The 21,561-nt window shown below is 42.9% G+C and overlaps 1 protein-coding gene across 11 annotated transcripts in view; it reads left to right on the forward strand.

The window, feature by feature from the left end:
• Window positions 1-21,561, forward strand: part of RBFOX1 (RNA binding fox-1 homolog 1) — a 2,483,553-nt gene that overhangs the window by 1,427,133 nt on the left and 1,034,859 nt on the right. The window lies entirely within an intron of this gene.

Raw genomic sequence — 21,561 nt, forward strand, 5'->3', positions numbered from 1 at the left:
GCCTATAATCCCAACACTTTGGGAGGCAGAGGTGGGTGGATCATCCGAGGTCAGGAGTTGGAGACCAACCTGGCCAACATGGGGAAACCCCGTATCTACTAAAAATAGAAAAATTAGCCGGGTGTGGTGGCACGTGCCTGTAATCCCAGCTACTTGGGAGGCTGAGGCAGGAGAATCACTTGATCCTTGGAGGTGGAGACTGCATAGAGCCAAAATTGCACCAGCGCACTCCAGCCTGGGTGACAGAATGAGCCTCCGTTTCAAAAAAAAAAAAAAAAAAAAAAAAAAAAAAGAGCTCGCCCTCAATTTCCATCACAACACATTCATATGAGCAACAGCGTCCTATCTGAGATTAAGGGGGGAGGGGGCAATGCCATTTTCTACATATTTAGAGTCCCCTCACCCATTTATCTTCTTTGCTACACTTAATATGAATCCCCTCAGGAAAAGCAACCGTTAGACAATTGTTTGTTAATATTTTCACAGTCTCTTTTTATTGACAAGAGTTCACAGACATTTCTGCAGCAAAGCACATCCAAGGAGATCAAATTTTACCCTGTGTATGCCTTGGATCCAAAGAGGTCAAATGAGCAAGTTAAGAGTAGATACCTCCTGGCTACTTTTGACATCGTTCCACAAGTTTGAAAGATGTTTCTCCTTTCAAGTGTACCATTATTGTCAAATGGGTTATTATTTCAAGCAGAGGTTTTCAGCTCTGATTGTATGATGACTTGGGCATGTCTGCTGATTAATAAGGTGGTGGAGGACTTCTCAAAATGAAAATTTGCTTTTAAATAAAAAGCAGTTGCCACACATTATTTTAGGAAGTGTTAATCTGCTCACGTTGGGAAGAATAATGATACAGTAAGTTCAATTCAGTCTGCGTGATCCCAGCTTGCAGTTTTGTGTTGCTCTAGTTTGCAGGCAAAGGAATTTCAATTCATGTTTGCATTCACCATGTGTTTGCATGCTGGTATATGCACGTGTGCATTTAGTGAGTTGGAGAGATGCACTTGCTGCTTAGGTGAAGCGTGTGTCCAAAGTCTTTTACCAATGTTCTGCCCAGCCCAATCATTCCGCTCATGTCAGAGTGTTTAGAAAGCATGTTCCCCAGCCTGCTTCCAAAGGTCATTTGCATTTCCCTTGGACTTTTATGGAATTCATCAGCATGTTTTGTCCGGTATCGTTTTTAAAAATTTAATTGCCAATAGTGCTTGAAAGATAACATAGGAACTGATGCTGTTAGAACAACCGGAGCTCCATTACGCACAAGGTAAATAAGCAGCCAGGGTAAGCTCTGGGCAAGGAGAGCCACCCAAGCTCCACTCCACCTATGCGAACTGCCTTTGCTTAAGACATCATGATGATGGCAACTGCCCTGGTTTCTGGCTGCTCTGTGATGCATCTTGGTGGGAAAAAGTCATTAATGGCCATACTGTGCATATGTGATTTCAGCTCTTCTCAAGAAAGGGGAAAATAGACACACACACACACACACACACACTTCTAGTTTCTTCATAAATTGTTGGATTGAGTCAATAATGTCAAATGAAGCCTTGTTTCTGATGAGTTTTCCCATTATTTTCTAAACTTGACCTCATATGACTGATAGATAAATTTCCAGTTTGTAGCAGTTAATTGGTGATGCATCTTAGTGATAAGAAAAAATAATGCCCAGTTAAAATTCTCGATGTCTTACTCTCTAAGGACTTTTTTTAAAAAAGGTCTTTTAAACAAGGTAACTCCTCTCCTCTCCTCTCCTCTCCTCCCCTCTCCTCCCCTCTCCTCCCCCTCCTCCCCTCAACTCTCCTCTCCTCACCTTTCCTCTCCTCTCCTCCCCTTTCCTCTCCTCTCCTCCCCTCCCCTCCCTTCTTTTCCTCCTTCCCTTTTTCTCTCCTCCTTTTCTTCCCACTTTCTCGCCTTCCTTCCTCCCTCCTTCCTTCCTTCTTTTTCCTTCCTTCAAATTCCCAGTAATACACTGAATCTTATACTCACGCTATAGTTTCTCTGTTTCTAACAATTGTTAAGAAGAGGTTGGGAGTGAGGTTTTAGGAGGTTGCTTTATATATTGGAGACATTTCCCTTAATTGAAAAGTCAAGAAGCAAACGCTAATGATCCGTGAGGGGCAGCGTGCCCGTCACCCCAGCAGAAGAGCTCCATCCCCCTCCCTCTCTGCTTGGTGATATGGTGTGAGGCCACACAGGGAGCCATTGGCTGCGGCAGCCAGAGTGATCGCCATTGGGTTCTGGGAGTGCACTCTGGTGTCTCTGCCACACTGATGTGTAGTTTAGGAAATTTCACCACTGGAGTGATGACAGTTGCTCACGCACGTGTGTGTGTGCATGTCCCTCTCCATTTAACCCAAATGCTTCAGGCAAGATCAGTAATTTGATAAAGTGGAATTGAAGTGACAAGAGATGGCAGAGGTGCCAAAATAATAAGTAAACCTGTCTCTGAAGCGGCAGCCTCTTGGCCTATGTGGATTTTTACGACTGTTGAGAGCTCTGAAAGAGAACGGGTGGTGCTTTCTTTAAAGCTCTTTTTATTTTATTTTATTTTATTTTATTTTACTTTATTTTAGTTAAGGGAGCTTCACAGAACCCCTATAGGATGTGATGGCTTCTCAAGAATCACTTTATTTTTTACTATTTTTTATTTTTCTTTCACCTCCCCCAGCTTTCTGTCTACTTCATTTCCAGATATTCCATATATATATGGATATATTTGTGTACCTCGATCTATAGCTATGTATATTGTTGAATATCTTCTTGATAGAAGAATTTTGGAAAGGACAAAATCTTACGGGGCCTCTCCAAATTGTGCCTCATTCCCATTCTCTTCCTTTCAGTGGGCCCGATTATCTTGAGATGAGTGATTTTCCCACTGAATCTTAGACCAGATATCATGATAGAAGATAAACGGTGAATTTCAAGAGTGGAAGAGAGCCTTCATTTTTTTTTTTTTTTTTAAACAGTCTCCCTCTGTCTCAAAGCTGGATTGCAGTGGTGTGATCGTGATCTCAGCTCATTGCAACCTCCGCCTCCCGGGTTCAAGCGATTCTCCTGCCTCAGCCTCCTGCCTGGCTAATTTTTGTATTCTTAGTAGAGGTGGGGTTTTACCATGTTGGCCAGGATGATCTTGAACTCCTGACCTCGTGACCCGCCTGCTTCAGCCTCCCAAAGTGCTGGGATTACAGGCATGAGCCACCACACCTGGCCGAGAGCCCTCATCTTGATGTAGAGTAATAAAATCGTTCTTCTTTATCTGCGCACAGTCTGGGCTCGATATGAGACTCTTCATAGAATAAAAGAATTTTTATCCTCTCCTGTTTTTCTATTTTTCTTTATCCCAGAAGCCTGTTTTCTCTCAGGCTGACAGGAAACTAATTGTCATTTGGAAAACCTTGCCTGGCTGTTTATGGGAAAATTCATAATGTGTATTGGAGTGTGGCTTTATGTTTTTATTTCGCTTCCAAGCCCGCCAATTAGCAGAGCCCCTATGAATGTACCTGCTTGGATGGTTCCTGGCCATTGCTTAAACTCTCTCAGAGGGTGTCCTAGGGAGATCGTAAGGGATGGTGGAGTTTTTCACCCTTTAATAGGAAGCAGGAGCACAGGTTTTTGTTTTTTTTTTTTTTCCTCCTGCAGGTGAACGTTGTGGAGCTAATACAGATTTAGCAAAGGTGACGGGAGGTAACCCATCACTTGGAGCGGCTGTATGGCCTCACAAAACCCAATGCGTTTGACATTTACAGTACCTGTGTTTCTGTTGGGGCACTGAAGCATTTAAATTCATTTTTATTTGTGGTGTAAAATCCATCTGAATTTCAATACTATTATGAAGACTGAGATTCAGGTGATGAGAGGAGAGGCTGATGGATCAGTCAGGGGGAGAATCTGTCAAGAGGAGACGAGAGCCCATTTGTCAGAGGTTATAAACACAGACAGGGTTTCCTCTTCTCACTTATCGCCTGGCCTGGTGCAGCTAAACTGTTTCAGATCTGCTATAAAATTGCATGAAAGGAGTTTGAGTGGTTTTCCAAGTTATGGCGACTTTCAGATTGGGTCCAATTGAAGCTGCGATTGGGAGATAGCTTTCGTGCTGTGGTTAACCCTGAGAGTTGTGAACTCATCTTTTTACAATTCTTCTTCCAGGTCAGGTATCTTAAGTACCGCCGAATACTTAAAACAGCTGTGGCATGGAAGTACCATCATTTTCCCTGTTTTACAGGTAAAATAAAGGAAGCTCAGGCACATTTAAGTGAGTTGCCTGAGATCACTCAAGCATGAGGCCAGGATTTAAGCTGAGAGATTCTTACTCCAGAGTCTGTCCTCTTAGTTTCAATACTACCCTGCTTATGGTTTTCAATATGGGGCAGGCTTTCAGCTCCCACATTGCAGCTCTAGCTGGTTCACAGTGAGGATTCTTCACAGTGTTTACAAGCCTGCCCTTCCGGGAAGTAGCTGGCACCCAACAGTGGGGTGGTCAGATGTCTTCTGGCTTTGAGGATGAGGGACAGTAGCACTGGAACTGGAGTGCTGACCTCAGTTTCCAAAGACCTGATTTGGTTCCTAGGTTTGGCAATTTCAGCAGAGTAGATACAAGGGTTAGAAATTATTGCTTAAAGAGTATTAGGGAGGCTGGGCACTGTGGCTCATGCCTGTAATCCCAGCACTTTTGGAGGCTGAGGCGGCCTCCAAGATCAGGAGTTCGAGACCAGCGTGGCCAACATAGTGAAACATCATCTCTACCACAAATACAAAAATTTCCTGGGTGTGGTGGCACATGCCTGTAGTCACAGCTACTGGGGAAGCTGAGGCGGAGAATTGCTTGAACCTGGGAGGCAGAGGTTGCAGTGAGCTGAGATCTCGCCATTGCACTTCAGCCTGGGCAATAAGAGTGAGATTTCATCTTAAAAAAAAAAAAAAAAAAAAAAAGCAAGAAATTCTTGCTTAAAGAGTATTAGGGAAAATAGCTAATGCATGCTGGGCTTAATACCTTGGTGATGGATTGATAGGTGCAGCCAACCACTATGACACACGATTACTTATATAACAAACCTGCACATCCCACACATGTACTCCAGAACTAAAAATAAACGTAAAAAAGTAATTCTTGCATAGGTAATGGTTAGTAGCTCAGACAAATTAAGTCACTTGCCCAAGATTATTCAGGATGTATCATGAGGCCACGATTTGAGCTCAGAGATTCTTACTCCAGAGTCTGTACATAGCCTTTGGAGCTGGAAATGTCTGGGTTTCAATCCCAGCCCTCCCAAATAGCAGCTCTGTGACCTTGAGAAGCTTTCTTACCCTATATATATATCTCCATCTGCTTATCTGTAAATTGGGAGTGATACAATCTGCTTGAAATATTGGCTTGAGGAATTCATAAGATAATACTTCAAATCATTTTATATAGTACCTGGCACAAAATAAGAAATGGATTAACTGTAGCTGCTGTTATTTTTATTTTTGCTGGTATCCACACCTACAGGCCTACCATGTCATTTATAATTACATTTATTTTATCAAATGAGGCCCTGGAAAGTCTTAGGGGATCTCAGGGGAGTATGCAACCAATGGGACCTAGTAGGCCTTGGAAATATTTCACAAAGGAAGAGGATCCTTGGTGTAGGTCAGGAAATACAAAGGCACCTGCCTGCCAAGTCCAGGTAGGAAATAATGAATTAATGAAGAGGCAGAGGAGTGATTGTCTTTAACGTGAAGTCCTATGTACTGCAGCGACCTGGAAGGTGATACCTTCATATCTTGGGAGGTGTTATTCAGCTAAATGTGGCCATGTGGAATATAGATTCAGTATTGCTGTTTTCTAAGCCAATCTGGATTTTCCTGTAATACCACTGATTTTTAACTTACTATGAGCAATCCAAATGAAGCACACATGCAGAGAAGTTTCGAGAGACTTACAAGACTTGAGTGTTGAAAGCTAACTCTCAGTGGGTTAGAAAGAGTTCCCATGTGCCTAATTCCAGGCTCTGTTGGTCTATGAAAGGCCCTCCTGGCAGAGGGAACAGCATGGTAAGGACAAGACGGTGTACAGAACATGGTATGTTTATGGCGAATGCAAGTCCAGTGTGTGTGTCTGAGACTGGCTAAAGGAGAGACTACAGCAGTGAGTAGGTAGCAGGTTATGGAGGGAATAGTTTATCAGGCCAATGCATTAGGGTTCTGTGTCAATCCTCTGTCCCCACAGAAGGCAAATCTTTACTGGATGGGGCCAGAGTTACACAGCGCCAAGAAGGTACTTAAACTAGTATGAAGAACCCAGCCAAAGTGAAAGTCAGCCGGGGAATAAGAACTTGGGATGGAGCCCAGAGAAAGACCCAGAGACTGGCCCTGGGTGAATGCAGGAAGCTGAACACTTTGATTCGAGCAAGATGAAGTTGGCCAGGACCCTGAGAAATCACAGGGCTGGGTTGCCCCTTCTTTGTGATGTGTGACAGAATGAACATGGGAATGCAACTGTCTGTTTGAAATGTTGATTTAGCGGCGGGGTGCCTGGATTATTTGGTAGTTCAACTTCTAATTTTTTGAAGGACCTCTATACTGTTGTGCCTAATGGCTATAAGGATATATAAGAATGTCCATTTTAACATCATGGGAGTTCTACAATGGAATATTATTTAGCCATTGAAACGAAGGGAAATCCTGCCATTTGCAACAAGATAGATGAACCTAGAGGACATTAGGTAAAGTGAAGTAAGCCACACACAGAAAGGCAAATACTACATGAGCTCACTTTTACCTGGAATCTAAGAAAGTGAAACTCACAGAAGCAGAGAGTAGGACGGTGGTTGCCAGGGACTGGGGGGTGAAAAAAAGGGAGGATCTTGGTCAAAGGATACTAAACCCTCATCATAAGATTAAGTTATAGATAACTAATGTACGGCACAGTGATTAGAGTTTAATTAATGTGTTTTACACTTGAAATGTGGTAAGAGAGTAGATCTCAAATGTTCTCACACACACACACACACAAGTATGTGAGATGATGGATATGTTAATTAGCTTGGTAGTAGTAATCATTTCATAATGTACACATGTATAAAAAGATCACATTGTATCTGTTAAATATATGCAATTTTTGTTTTTCAGTTTTATCTCAATACAGTTAGGGAGAAAAATAGAGATGTGGAATAGAAGAGGAACACATTTTACTGCAGGCCGGTATTGTAGAAGGGTTGAAACACTTAGATTAGATTTCAGGTGGCAAATGAGGTACCTTCAGGCAGTTCATGGATATGGTATCAAATCACATAGTAGGGAAGTTATTTCCTTGTCAACTATTTCTCAGACCTTGAGACTACATCAAAGACATAATTTGGTGGTTGGTTTAAAAAAAAAGAGAGAAAAAAAACCTAAAAGACTCAAACATTTGATCATCTACCTTTTTAACCAAGAGACCCAGAGCCCCTGATAGGCAATTCTGGCATCTGGCTATAACTGAATGACAGTGTTTTAGTTTTGCATTAGAGTTACTTTCTACATATGACAAAAAAATACTGTTCTTTCTGCTCTTTCTGTTTACTTCAACGAGCTATTTCTTTTCTTTAAAACAAATACTCCCATAGACTCGTAAAACATTTATTGAGAACACAAACAATTTAAAGAAAAGCACATGAATGTGTAAAAATTGTGAGTATGGATCGCACATAACTGAAGTGTAGGAAACACTGTTTTCTACTGGTGGGTTTGCATTCAGGGGAGAGTTTCTTGTTTGCATTTTGTAAGTTTCAAACTCTCCTTGTGTGCAGGAGGGAACCAGAAGTGGGCAGGGATGGACACAGGAGTCCAGGGTGGAAGGCAGACTGGAGGATGGGTCTGAACTAGAGCCATGTAGGAGATGGGGAGGAGGAAGGTTTGCATTTTCAAGAGACTGGATAAGTCCTATCCACATGACTTACTGACAAAGGATGGGTGTCATGAATGTCTCCACCCAGGAACTTGTCACAGACGGCTCAGCTTAAGTAATTGTGTATAGTTTGCTGCCATGAGGAAGAAGAAAGGAGTTGATCAACACTGACAATGGATTGATCTCCTGGTTTAGGGCTTATATGCCAGTGAGGTTGCATATGAGCGTGACATAGCCAGCAGGATTGGTTTCTATTAGTGCCAGTGTCTTGCCCCTGGGAATAGGAGTGGACTAGATCTCTGCACTTCTGATAGCAGAACAAAGACAGAGGAGAAGGTTCACTCCTTCCTGGAAGGGCCTCTTTCTAGAATGGGGAGTATTCATGAAGGAGTTTCCCTTCAAAGACCAAAGCGAGATACTTAAGGCACATAAGGGCAGAGGCTGCTGTGAGCACCCATCTGGATGAGACTCACAGAGTCCCCTGGGGATTGGATTTCTTTTCTGCTTCCAGTGTCCTTTGTTTAAGGCCGTTAGGCATACACATTAAAATGGAAGAAGCTCCAAAATTCCTGGAATCTTTGGAAATGAAAATTAGAGCATCCCTGAGGAAGGGTATTTGAGTTTGAGTCTGAAGGGACATGGGGTGGAGAGCATCCTGGGCCAGGTGCAGAGGCGGGAGTCTGGAGGTTGAGCATGGCATGACTAAGGAACTGAATACAGGTCAGTCTAGCTGGGGCTCAGGCAGCAGTGGGAAAAGTGGCTAGAGATAAAGCTCAAAGCAGGCAAAGGCTAATCCACCTGAAACCTTATGACCAGGAAGAGTATTATGTCCTTTAATATAGAATGAAATCTGTGTCACATGGACTGTGATATCACCATGAGAAATGGTCAGGTGTGTAAAGACAGTTTCTTTGTCTTATGGAGTCTACTTGCTCATAGATTATGTTTATGTATGACCTTTCAGACTTCTGTCAGTTCCCTTCTGGTCCAGCCATCTCTAGCCAAGGAATGGGACAAAGAGATCTAACACCAGCAAAGCTTTTTGCTGTATCGCTTGGCTTTTCTGTTCATTCTGCATTTTACATCCTATGCGAATTCCCTAAAACTGTCAATCATCTTCAGATTAGTAACCCTCATTCCTCTTGGGCATGGCTCTCATTCCAAACTAATGCATAGCCACTAGCCAGCCTGTTGTTTAGGGCAACACCTCACCCCTGGTCCTACTATCTCTGGTCAAAGAAAGGTGCGCGGTCATCTAGCGTCAGCAAATCATCTTGTATCTACACATCTGCCTCAGCTCCTTTGCTCAGTAAGAACTTGTGGATAGGATCTTGGTAGGATGTGGTACATATACCACAAGTAGATCTCATTGTGTCCTTTTTCTCTGCTGAGAAGCAGGGCTGTGTGAGAGACAGCTGCGCATGTAGCCCACCACCAGTGAGATTCAACATCATTTTTACTGAGACTGGGGACCAGGCAATAGCAGAGATTATGAATCCAGTGTCTGAAATTGCGTGTTCAGAACCCACAGATAGGCGGGGATGGAAGTCAATTCTAGAGATATTCAGTTCGTGGAGATGGGTTGCTGCCAAGAAATCCTCAGCAGTTTTGTTCACTCCTCCTAATTTATTTCAAAAGGCAAGGTAGTACAGTTTTGCAGTCAAATGGATCTGGAGTTGAATCCTGGTTCTGCCCCTTCACCAGCTGGCAGACCTTGGAAAAGTCACATTCCTGTCTGTCCACAGCTGCATCGTCTATAAAACAGGGACAGACATTGTTTGTAAATCATGCATCCCATGCACTGTTCTTGTGTGCCGCATTAGTCAGGGCATTTTCAATTGTCATAGAAAATGAAGTCAGACTAGCTTAAGGAGAAAAATAAGTGACAGTTATGAGTAAAGTGGGACTGTCTTCAGCATAGCTGGATGCTGGCACTTTAATTTCACCAGATGCTAAGGATGGCAACCACCAGCTGTATTAACTCCCACCTGAGGAGAAAAGGAGCTTCTTTTTCAGTGGCTTAGTACAGTTCCTGGATGTGGCTTAACAGGTGTCACTTAGCTGTAAAGGGCGATGTCCCTCTTTTTTGTCTTCCCTCAGCCACCCCAGCAGTGGGATGGGGTCCAGCTAAATGACTTAAATGGACTAAAAAATGAGGGAGGGGGCTGGGCACGGTGGCTCACGCCTATAATGCCAGCCCTTTGGGAGGCCCAGGTGGGTGGATTACCTGAGGTCAAGAGTTGGAGACCAGCCAGGACAACATGGTGAAACCCCATCGCTGCTAAAAATAAAAAATAAAAAAAAATATCAGCCAGGCGTCATGACAGGCACCTGTAATCGCAGCTACTTGGGAGGCTGAGGTAGGAGAATCACTTAAACCCGGGAGGCGGTGATTGCAGTGAGCTGAGAGTGTGCCATCACATTCCAGTCTGGGTAACAAGAGTGAAACTCCATCTCCAAAAAAAAAGAAGGAGGGAGTGTCACCTAATGAAACCTTGACTGATATTTTTTTTCTAGAAAGGAAAATGAATAATAATAATAGCAACTACCTTGCATTGAGGATTTACTAGATGCCATAGACCATTTTTTAGTACTTTATGCATATTCTATTATTGAATCCTTAGAAAGATCCTTCAAGACAGATACAATATTTATCCCCATGTTACAGATGAGAAAAATGAGGGAAGGAGGTGATATGGTTTGACCACGTCCCCACCCAAATCTCATCTTGAATTGGAGCTCCCATAATTCCCACATGTTGTGAGAGGGACCTGGTGGGAGGTAATTGAATCATGGGTATGGTTTCCCCCACACTGTTCTCATGGTAGTGAATAAGTCTCCCAAGATCTGATGGTTTTATAAGAGGAAACCCCTTTCGCTTGTTTTTCATTCTTTGTCTGCCACCATATAAAACGTGCCTTTTGCCTCCCATCATGATTATGAGACCTCCCAGCCAGATGGAACTGTGAGTCTATTAAACCTTTCTTTCTTTATAAATTATCCAGTCTCAGGTACGTCTGTATCAGCAGCGTGAAAACAGACTAATACAGGAGGAGTTGAAGAATGTGACTGAGGCCGAGCACAGTGGCTCATGCCTATAATCCCAGCACTTTGGGAGGCCGAGGCGGGCAGATCACCTGAGGTCAGGAGTTTGAAACCAGCCTGGCCAACATGATGAAACCCTGTCTTTACCACAAGTACAAAATGTATCCAGGTGTGGTGGTGGGCACCTATAATCCTAGCCATGCTATTCGGGAGGCTGAGTTAGGAGAATCACTTGAACCTGGAAGGCAGAGGTTACAGTGAGCTGAGATCACACCACTGCACTCCAGCCTGGGTGACAGAGTAAGACTCTGTCTCCAAAAAAAAAAAAAAAAAAAAAAAAATCATGTGACTGAGGTCACCCAGGTGGTGACTGTGGAGGTGGGATTCAAACCCAGGAAGTCTTTGTTTGACTCTTAACCTCTAGGCTGTACTGCCTCTTCCAAGCATGCTTCACAGGAACAAGAAAGTATGTCCCTTCTATGCTCCACATGCTCAGGGCCTGACGCACAGGTAAACGGTGACTTATGAGAGTTATTGCAACAAAACCCTCAACATAACAGAAAAAACCTCGGCCACTGCTAAATGTCATCCTGTGATATATCTCTGCATTTAATTTCCTCCCAATTACTCAGCCTAAGGTATTATCTCGGGGTCCTCAATGAGTCTGCTCCACAGAACCATCAAAATGCTCACGGTTCCAAGCAGTGCCTCACTTGCCAGCACAGCTGACAGTTATTTTTGTAGGCAAGGGCTTCTGACTCTAGGATGGGTCTCTGCACCTGCCTTTTATATTTGATTCACAGGTTAACTCTTTTACTAAACGTTTAAAATGAGATGTTAGTCGTACTTTCCTCTTTCATTTATTTTTGGGAAATATGAGGGTGGTGGTGGGCTGGGGGAGAGGGAGGCAGGTAAAAAGTCGCAGAGCTTCTAAAATGAATATGATGTTGAGTTAAATTAGCCTCTGATGGGCCGGAAACCTAAATGACAGATGATGAGAAGCTGCTGGGCACCCTCAGCAGTGCCATGGACACAGTGGTAACCCAGAGAGTGTAATGAAAAGCACTGAGGTAGATGGGGCTATTGGTCTCATACACCTTCAGTCACCCTTGAAGCTGGCTTTGGGAAGCTCGTCTAAAGAATGCCAGGTGTAATCGTGTGGCTAAGAGCTTCAGCTTAGGATTCTAAAAGGGCTGGCTTTGAACCCCAGCTTGGTGGCTTCCTGGTTATTTAACCTCTCAGATGCTCAAGCTCTTATATAAAAGGGAGAGGAGGAGAGAATATTTTTTGGGGTCACTATGGGACTCAATGAGCTCTTACACTGAGGGTACTTATCATCTTGGCTAGGCACAGGGTGCACCTTGAATAACTGCAAGCTGGCTGGGCACGGTGGCTCATGCCTGGAATCCCAGCGCTTTTTGGACATGATTGGGAGGATTACTTGAGCTCAGGAGTTTGAGATGAGCCTGGGCAACATAGACCCCATTTCTGCAAAACTGAAGAAAAAAATATAGCCACATAGTTAGGCATGATGGTGCATGCCTGTAGTCCCAGCTACTCAAAAGGCTTAAGGAGAAGGATCTCTGGAGCCCAGGAGTTCAAGGCTGCAGTGACCTATAGTCGTACCACCACACTCCAGCCTGGGTGACAGAGCAAGACCCTATCTCTAAAAAACTAAAAAAAAAATAATAATAAGTACAAGCTGCCTGATTATTACACTTAAATCTGCTTTCCTCCTACTCTTTTTTAAATCTTTGACTCTGTTTCTTAGATTCCTAGTGAGATCAGAGAGTATACATCTAGGACAAGTTAAGATAATAGAAAAGTAGATTACAAAGCTTAAACTGGATACCAAACCCTCAATTACCTGTCTAGAGTTTTGTGTATCCTGTAGCTACTTCTCAATCTGAGTGAAAGAGTATAGAGTTGAGAAGCATAAGTAAAGGTGCAGACCAGGGATTGGAAACAGATTGAATCTCTGGTGTGAAGTCATATTGATTGTGGCTGCACAGAACACCTTGCTGATGAGGAGTCTGAGATTGTGGCATGTGGGTTCTCCCAGAAAGAGTGCATGATTGATTAGTAATGCCTGCCAAGGGTGGAGGAGTGAGAGCCACAGGGCACCTGCCAGGTACAGTTTAGTTGTTCCTGGCACAGAATCTGGCAACTGAGGAGTGATACAAAGCCACGTGTTGTGTGTTTCAGCCCAAAGATGCTTCCGTTCTTAGGGGCGTGCCTGTTTTCCTTATGTTATGGATTTGCAGCTTAACAAGGCACTGCTATTTTCATGGATAGTGCATGGCTTAAAGATAATTTAGCAAATAAGAGGTTTACATCAGGCATGGGTAGCCACCCTTTCCTAGGTGCTTGAGAAGCCTTCTCTGTTGATTACATTATGGTAGCAATTCACATGATGTCATCCTCATATAACTAGGGTTATGTTTTGATGCCTTAATTTTAAAAGTGTGATTTGTCTATGATGATATTTGTCATCTCTTTGCAATTTTGTATTAATTGGGGCTGAATTGCTTACATTTTAATATCATTAATTATAGCTATTATTTTCATGTGCCACTTATTTTACTTAAAAGAAGCAAGTCTATTCTTTTGTGTAATTTTTAGCAAACTTCTTTCTTTAAACTCTGAATTAAAATGCATTTAGGAAATGCTTAATCAAGCACAGAGCTATTTTTCAAAGATCGTTCTGTCATCTCTTCTAAAAAGATGGCAATGGCTTTTTTGTGATGAGTGGAGTGAACGTTAATTAATTTTTCTTTCTCTTCAGTTGGTGGGTTTTATTATCCCACTTCTTGATGTGTGATTGGGTGACTTTACACTTTAGATAGAAAGCATGCCCTGTCCAAATGTGATTTATGTTTTCCCAGCACTTTTGCACAGTTCAGCTGAAATTTTCTTCGTGTTGATCAAGGTCAGAAAACCCAGGGATTATGCCATCCATCTCAGCAAGTAGGTTGCTGGAAAAATTTGTGATGGAACGTGATGCAATAACAACAGAATTCAAGGGTGGAGTGGGAAACCATGCCCGTGTGTGTGCGTTTGTCTATCACATGAACACACTCACCCAATTCACTTCTTATATTGAGCTTCTTTTTATCAAGTTACAAGGCTTTTTGGGCAACTCTGGGTTAGGATTTATTTTTGCATAAAGTCATAAAAACTGTGTGATCTTTTTCCTGTGGCCATTTTAAACTAACAGCTATCAGAATTTGCAGATCAGACGGAGGTTTTTCATATTTTCTTTGTTTTTTCTCCAGAGTGATTGCAGTATGATTGACAAGTAAAAATTATATGTTTAAGATATACAGCTTGATGTGTTGATATTCATATACATTATGAAAAAGTCATTAGAATCAAGTGAATTAACACATCTATCACCTCATATATTGCTGTTTTTTCTTTTGTTTCTTTTATTTTGCGTGTGTGTGTGAGTGTGGTGAGAACATTTAAGATCTACCCTCTTAGCAAATTTTATATTTCCTTTTCAACTGAAAGGTTTTCTGGGTGCTTTGGAGGACAGACCCTTCAGAATAGAAAAGGTCCTAAGCTTAAGGACTTCTAGCTTTTGGTTAAGGGAGCACAGTGGAAAAGAAAATGCTCACCATGAGCCAGGCAGGCAGATCTGATGGAGCCAGGGAGGTAGACGGCACTTATCATCCTAAGTAACCGACCCATGGTATATGGAGAATCAAGTTAAAGGAGTAACTGACAAACTTCAAGTCCACCTGTCAAAATAGCACCCTAACTTACAGTAAGAAAAATCTATGTCTGTCTGTCTATCTATCTATCTATCTATCTCTATATATTGAGACAGGGCCTTGCTCTAGTGTCCACGTTGGAGTGCAGTGGTATGATCATGGCTCACTGCAGCCTCAGCCTCCTGGGCACAAGTAGTTATATAGTACCAAGTGGGCATGTTGTATTTACTCAGTGTGATCCTCCTACATCAGCTTCCCGAGTAGCTGGAACCACAGGAGTGCACCGTTACGCCTGGCTATGTTTTTTTTTTTTTTTTTTTTTTTTTGTAGAGACGGGGTTTTCCCTATGTTGCCCAGGCTGGCTTCCAAGTCCTGAGCTCAAGCAGTCCTTCCATCTTGGCCTCCCAAAGTGCTGGGATTACAGGGGTGAGCCACTGCTCCCAGCCAAACAAATGTATTTTTAATTTGATCTATTCAGATTGAGTTTTCATGTTGATTGAATTCATCAATTCATAAGTTGACAAATGTTAATTTTGCCCCATGACTGGAATGTTTTCATAAAGAAATCATAAAATTATAAGAGCTAAGGATATAACAGAAAACATGCCCCCAAAGAAAGCATAAGTAGACTTAAACACACAGTAAATACCTTTCCTTGATAGTGGTATGAAAATGCAAATTAAAACCATATAATATACCAATCTCTATCTATTAAATTAGCCAGGTTAACATGAAATAAGAATACTACCTTTTCCCATATTGGTGATGTGGCTATAAAACTGGTTTCCTTATGGCCGGGCACAGTGGTTCACGCCTGTAATCCCAGCACTCTGGGAGGCCGAGGTGGGTGGATCACAAGGTCAGGAGATCGAGACCATCCTATCTAACACGGTGAAACCCTGTCTCTACTAAAAATGCAAAAAAAAGTAGCTGGGCATGGTGGCGGGAGCCTGTAGTCCCAGCTACTTGGGAGGCTGAGGCAGGAGAGAGGCGTGAACCCAGGAGGCGGAGCTTGCAGTGAGCCGAGATCGTGCCACTGCACTCCAGCCTGGGTGACAGAGTGAGACTCCATCTCAGAAAAACAAAAAACTGGTTTCCTTATTTACTGGGCATGTTGCAATTTGGTAGAAATCATTTAAAAACCAGAGTCCTCATACCTATGAACAACAGATAATTATTTCTTTTGACCCAATCTTATTCATTATTTCTTATTATTCCAGTCGAATGGAAACAAAAGGACACCTGGACTGAGCCACCCTTGTTATTTTACTTGCAATGTCAAAATATTGGCAACAACCTAAATGCTTAATCTTAAGGTAATGGCTTATTATGCTCATCACAGAACATGATAGAGTATTATGCGGCCATTAAAAATGATGAATACACTTGTGTCAGAGGTCCATGGAATAGTAATTGATATAATGTTTAATAAAAACACATCTTATAAGATATTTTGACCATGTCTAAAATTTGCGTGGAAAAGAGAAATATTCATGTTCATATTCAAACATCATTTTATTAATTTGATATTTGAACATTAGAAAGTAAGACATAATAGAAGAATAGAGAAGTCTGTTGGGATGCATCTAGGAAGGAATTTAGGACTGAGTTTGGGCAAGTTCTTTAGTCTTTCTGCACCTCAGATTCCTCTTCTGAAACCAATTTGTAGTTTTTTATTCCTCACCTGCTCCCCACCCTTTCCCCCTGAGTTCCCAAAGTCCGTTGTATCATTCTTACGCCTTTGCATCCTCATAGCTTAGCTCCCACTTAGGAGTGAGGACATACAATGTTTGGTTTTCCATTTCTGAGTTACTTCAATTAGAATAACAGTTTCCGGTCCCATCCAGGTTGCTGTGAAGGCCATTAATTCATTCCTTTTTATGACGGAGTAGTATTCCATCGAATCAGCGTATCCCAGTAATTATAAGAGTTCATGAAATGTTTGTGTGCCATTTTACATTCACACTGCCTTTTCACATGCCAAGTTGCCTTTAAAAACGGTTGCGACTACTAAGTAGATAGGATGATAACGTGAAATATCAATATCGAACAGCTGATTTTAAATTGCTTGGTCATATGTTAACTTATGCACTGTACCAAATGTTTCTGACATTATTTGGAATAGGTGAACCTATCCAATAGTTGTTAATCACATTCGGTTTCAAAGACCGTAGGTCCATCTCACCTAATTATACTGGTGTTGGAGGCTAAGGTAACATTAGCTAGAAATAGATATTTATCTTTTATTTAATTTCTATTTATGAGCTTTTGGAAATATAAAGTCATTGAAATATAATCATTTCTTACAATCCACCACCATAACGCTTAGAGTCCGTTGGAGAAATATACATCCAATATAAATATGCATCCAATATAAAATAGCCATACAAATATTGTGGTGGGGAAGGGTGGCAGGGAGGGAGGAGAGTGAGAGAGAGAAGAGGGAGAAAGAGAGAGAGAAGGAGAGAGAGATAAGGAAGGACGGATGGATGGAAGGAAGGAAAAAGAAAAGAAAGAGAAAAGAAAGGAAAGGAAAGAAAGGAAAGAAAAAAGAAAAAGGAGGGAGGGAGGAAGAAAGGAAGGCAGATGGGAGAAAAAAGAAAAGAAAGAACAGGAGAAAGAGAAGAAATTCTGTTTATGTGACAGAATCTTAAATAAGCATATAAGACTACTGACTTCAGGTACATATGGATCCAGGTCCTGAAATGATTCCATAGGAAACCTCCACCCACCACGATTCTGCTTCTGCTTTTCTGCTTTCCTTGGGTTTGGCTTGCCTTGTGAAGCAGTGAGGCAGACATCAGCAGTGTTAGTCATACCTTCTACGAATTCACAGTTCTGGTAGAAAGATCGTTTCTCTTCCCAAGTAATCCTAACTTAAGCCCATTTCTTAGATGGACCTATCTCTGATGTTATGGGTCACTTGTCCCCTATCCCAAGAGACCCATTGACTAAACTGAATCCCCCTAGACCCCAGGCAAGGGCGTGTGGGATGTTGATCAACCTGGCCTGAATTGTACCCCAGTCCCTGAAGTGCTGATATGAAGCCAGTGCAATGCTAACAATATGGAACCACAACAGGGGAAAGACAGCTCCCTGAAGAAAAACCACAGTGCTTCTTACCAGAGTTGGAATAGAGATTGGTCACGTAAATGCAACACTTGCTTATAGCAGATAGAGGTGCAATTTCCAGGTGATCAGTGATGTCCACAGTTCCCAGGCTCATCATTTTATGGTCTCCATGCTCCTTCCAGAATAGTCTTCATCTCATCTGTGTCTTCTCTATCCACTCTCTGATCCCAAAGGTCCCTCATATCCCTGTACAAAGTTGCAAGTACCAGTCATTCAAAAATGTATTAAGGCCAGGCGTGGTGTCTCATGCCTGTAATCCCAGCACTTTGGGAGGCCTAGGTGGGTGGATCACCTGAGGTCAGGAGTTTGAGACCAGCCTGGTCGACATGGCAAAACCCCATCTCTACTAAAAATACAAAAATTAGTCGGGCGTGGTGGTGCATGCCTGCAATCCCAGCTACTGGGGAAGCTGAGGTAGGAGAATCACCTGAACCCAGGAGGTGGAGGTTGCAGTGAGCGGAGGTTGTAGTGAGCCTACATTGCTCCACTGCACTCAAGCCTGGGAGACAGAGCGAGACTCCATGTCAAAAAAACATATAGATATGTATTGAACACAAAGTAATGAAATATGGGGTTGACTTGCCAGGGTGGAGGACCAGCTTCATGATGGGTTCTGTGACCCATGTGCCTGGCAGAGAGAAGAGGCTATGGACAAAGGCAAGGACAGAAATGTATCATCTGTCAGGGAGATAAGCCGCATATTCCTACTCACAAAAAGGCAGGTGTACATTTCTGGACAGAGAATGATAGCCAAGACAGTGCTAGAGAGAAAAGTAGTTAGAGATATTAAGAGGAGAAGCAAACACTTGTTGGAGGAAGTGCCATATTGGGAGGATCCTGAAAGACTGGCCAGGTGGAATGGATCTGCACACCTCGAGAACAAAGGAAGGAGACTCTAGGAAGGGAGAAACAGTGAGGGAGGAATTACTTCCTTTAGAGACATGTTAAGAGAATCCTATTTTAGGATTACCCTAGGAAATAAGTGGGAGATTCAGCACTCTCTTGGTTCTAATAGAAACACCATTCAAATTGGCTTAAGCTAAGATTGGTATTAACTCCTTGTCGTGGGTTGAATAGAGGCCTCCAGAAAAGATATGTTGAAGTCCTAGCTTTTCCCACCCCCATACCTGTGAATGTAAATTTATTTAGAGATAGGTTCTTTGCAGATGTTATCAAGTTAAAATGAGGTCATCCTGGATTGGAGCAGTCCTAAAACCAATGACTGGGTTCTTTATTTTTATTTTTTTTTCTTTTCTTTTTTTGAGTCAGAGTCTCACTCTGTCGCCCAGGCTGGAGTGCAATGGTGATATCTCAGCTCACCTCAACCTCCGCCTCCTGGGTTAAATTGGTTCTCCTGCCTCAGTCTCCTGAGTAGCTGGGATTATAGGCACCTGTCACCATGCCCGGCTAATTTTTGTATTTTTAGTAGAGATGGGGTTTCGTCATGTTGATCAGGCTGGTCTCGAACTCCTGACCTCAAGTGATCCACCCACCTCAGCCTCCCAAAGTGTTGGAATTACAGGCGTGAGCCACCGTGCCCAGCCTGAATGGGCTCTTATAAGAAGATGGAGACCTGGAGATGTAGGAATGTAGACTCACGGGGAAGAAACCATGTGTTGATGGAGGCAGAGACTGGAGAGATGCACATACAAGCCAAGGAGTACGAGGGGTGCTGGCCACCACCAGAAACTACAAGAGGCAAGGAATGATTCTTTCCTAGAGTCTCCAGAGAGAACAAGACCCTGTTAGGACTTTGATTTCAGACTTCTAGCTTCCAGAACTGGGAGAGAATAAATTACTGTTGTGTTTTTTGTTTGTTTGGTTGTTTTTTTGCTTGTTTTTTGGTTTTTTTTTTTGATACACAGTCTCACTGTGTCACCTAGGCTGGAGTGCAGTGGCATGATCTTGGCTCACTGCAACCTCTGCCACACAGGTTCAAGCCATTCTCCTGCCTCAGCCTCCTCATTAGCTGCGACTACAGGTATGTGCCTCCACACCCACTAATTTTTGTATTTTTTTGTAGAGATGGGGTTTCACCATGTTGGCCAGGATGGTCTCGATCTCTTGACCTCGTGATCCGCCCACCTCGGCCTTCCACAGTGCTGGGTTTACAGGCATGAGCCACTGCGCCTGGCCCATTTCTGTTGTTTTAAGCAACCCAGGTTGTGGTGATTTGTGGCAGCATCCCTAGGAAATTAACATATTTCCATGTCTGAAAATCGAGGGATATCTGGCTTTAGGTATGCCTAAATGTAGGTGCTCTTGCAAAAGTCATCAGAAGTGTATCTGTCCCAATTTCTCATTTTTTTTTCTTGGAGTTGACTGCAATTCAGGTGGGCTCTTCCCAAGCAGAGCAAACTGGCCCTGAAGATTATTTAAAGACTTGCATTTGACAAATTTAGTGACAAAGCCCTGGGCTTGGTCAGGCTTGCATCCTGTGTTCACTGCTGAACCAGGCCCTGCCACAGTAGGCATGGTGTGTTAGTCTGTTTTCACACTGCTGATAAAGACGTACCTGAGACTGGGTAATTTATAAAGAAAAAGAGCTTTAATAGACTCACAGTTCCATGTGACTGGGGATGCCTCACAATAATGGCAGAAGGAAAGCATGTGTTACATGGCGGCAGGCAAGAGAGAATGAGAAAACAAGCAAAAGGGCTTTCCCCGTATGAAACCATCAGATCTTGTGAGATTTACTCACTACCACAAGAACAGTATGGGAAAACCACTGCTATGATTCAATTATCTCCCACTGGGCCCCTCCCACAACAAATGGGAATAATGGGAGCTACAGTTCACGATGAGATTTGGGTGAGGACCCAGTGAAACCATATCACATGGGATGTGGTATTTGTCCAGGCCTGAGACCCTTGTGAATCTCTGGAACTTTGGACAAGCGTCAGCTTTACATGAACACCAAGGGAGATGGGAGAGGAGACCTTCTCAAAAGGAAAAGAGGTACTCAAAAGGTTTAAAGGAAAACTGAAGGGAAGTCAACATAGGGGTTTGGGGTTGGGGGTGTTATTATCAGAAGTAGGTAGAAGGATGCTGCCTAGAGAACACACACACACACACACACACACACACACACACACACACACACACACTTCCCTAGATCAACTACGATCAGATAGGTAGGCTGGAGAATAGTAGAGGTGAGTGTTGTAGTTACGGGGAGTTCGGAGGAAGGCCTTCCATTATCAGAAAGGTGTGTGGAGAAAGTGGATAGGGAATAGAGTACTATCCTGCCTTCCAGTCAATTTTGGGGAGTCATGAGCTGTTTCGTTTTTACCACGGCAGCGCCTGCCCCAGTTGGGTCCTAGCCCAAGGTCAACTCTCAATAGTAAATAAAGGTGCCAGGAAGCCAGTATAGCAACCAAGAGAGGAGGCTGAAAGGTCCTGAATGGGGAGGGCCTTGGGAATGAAAACCTTGACTTGATCATTAGACATTCTATGCATATAATCCACAAACATTTACCCCTATCAATATGTAAGCTATTTCATATTGACAGGTCCAGCTCCGATAAAAGGATACCTGGAGCCTTTACAGATGTTATTCTCAACTTTCTTTTTTTTTCTTTTTGTTTTTCTTTTTTTGAGACAAAGTCTCACTCTTGTCCCCCAGGCTGGAGTGCCATGGTGCGATCAAGGCTCACTGCAACTTTGCCTCCCAGGTTCAAGCAATTCTCCTGCCTCAGCCTCCCTAGTAGCTGGGATTACAGGCACCTGCCACCACGCCCAGCTAATTTTTGTATTTTTAGTAGAGAGGGGGTTTCACCATGTTGGCCATGC

Source organism: Gorilla gorilla, chromosome 18, assembly GCF_029281585.2.
Source record: "Gorilla gorilla gorilla isolate KB3781 chromosome 18, NHGRI_mGorGor1-v2.1_pri, whole genome shotgun sequence".
NCBI classification, from domain to species: Eukaryota; Metazoa; Chordata; class Mammalia; order Primates; family Hominidae; genus Gorilla; species Gorilla gorilla.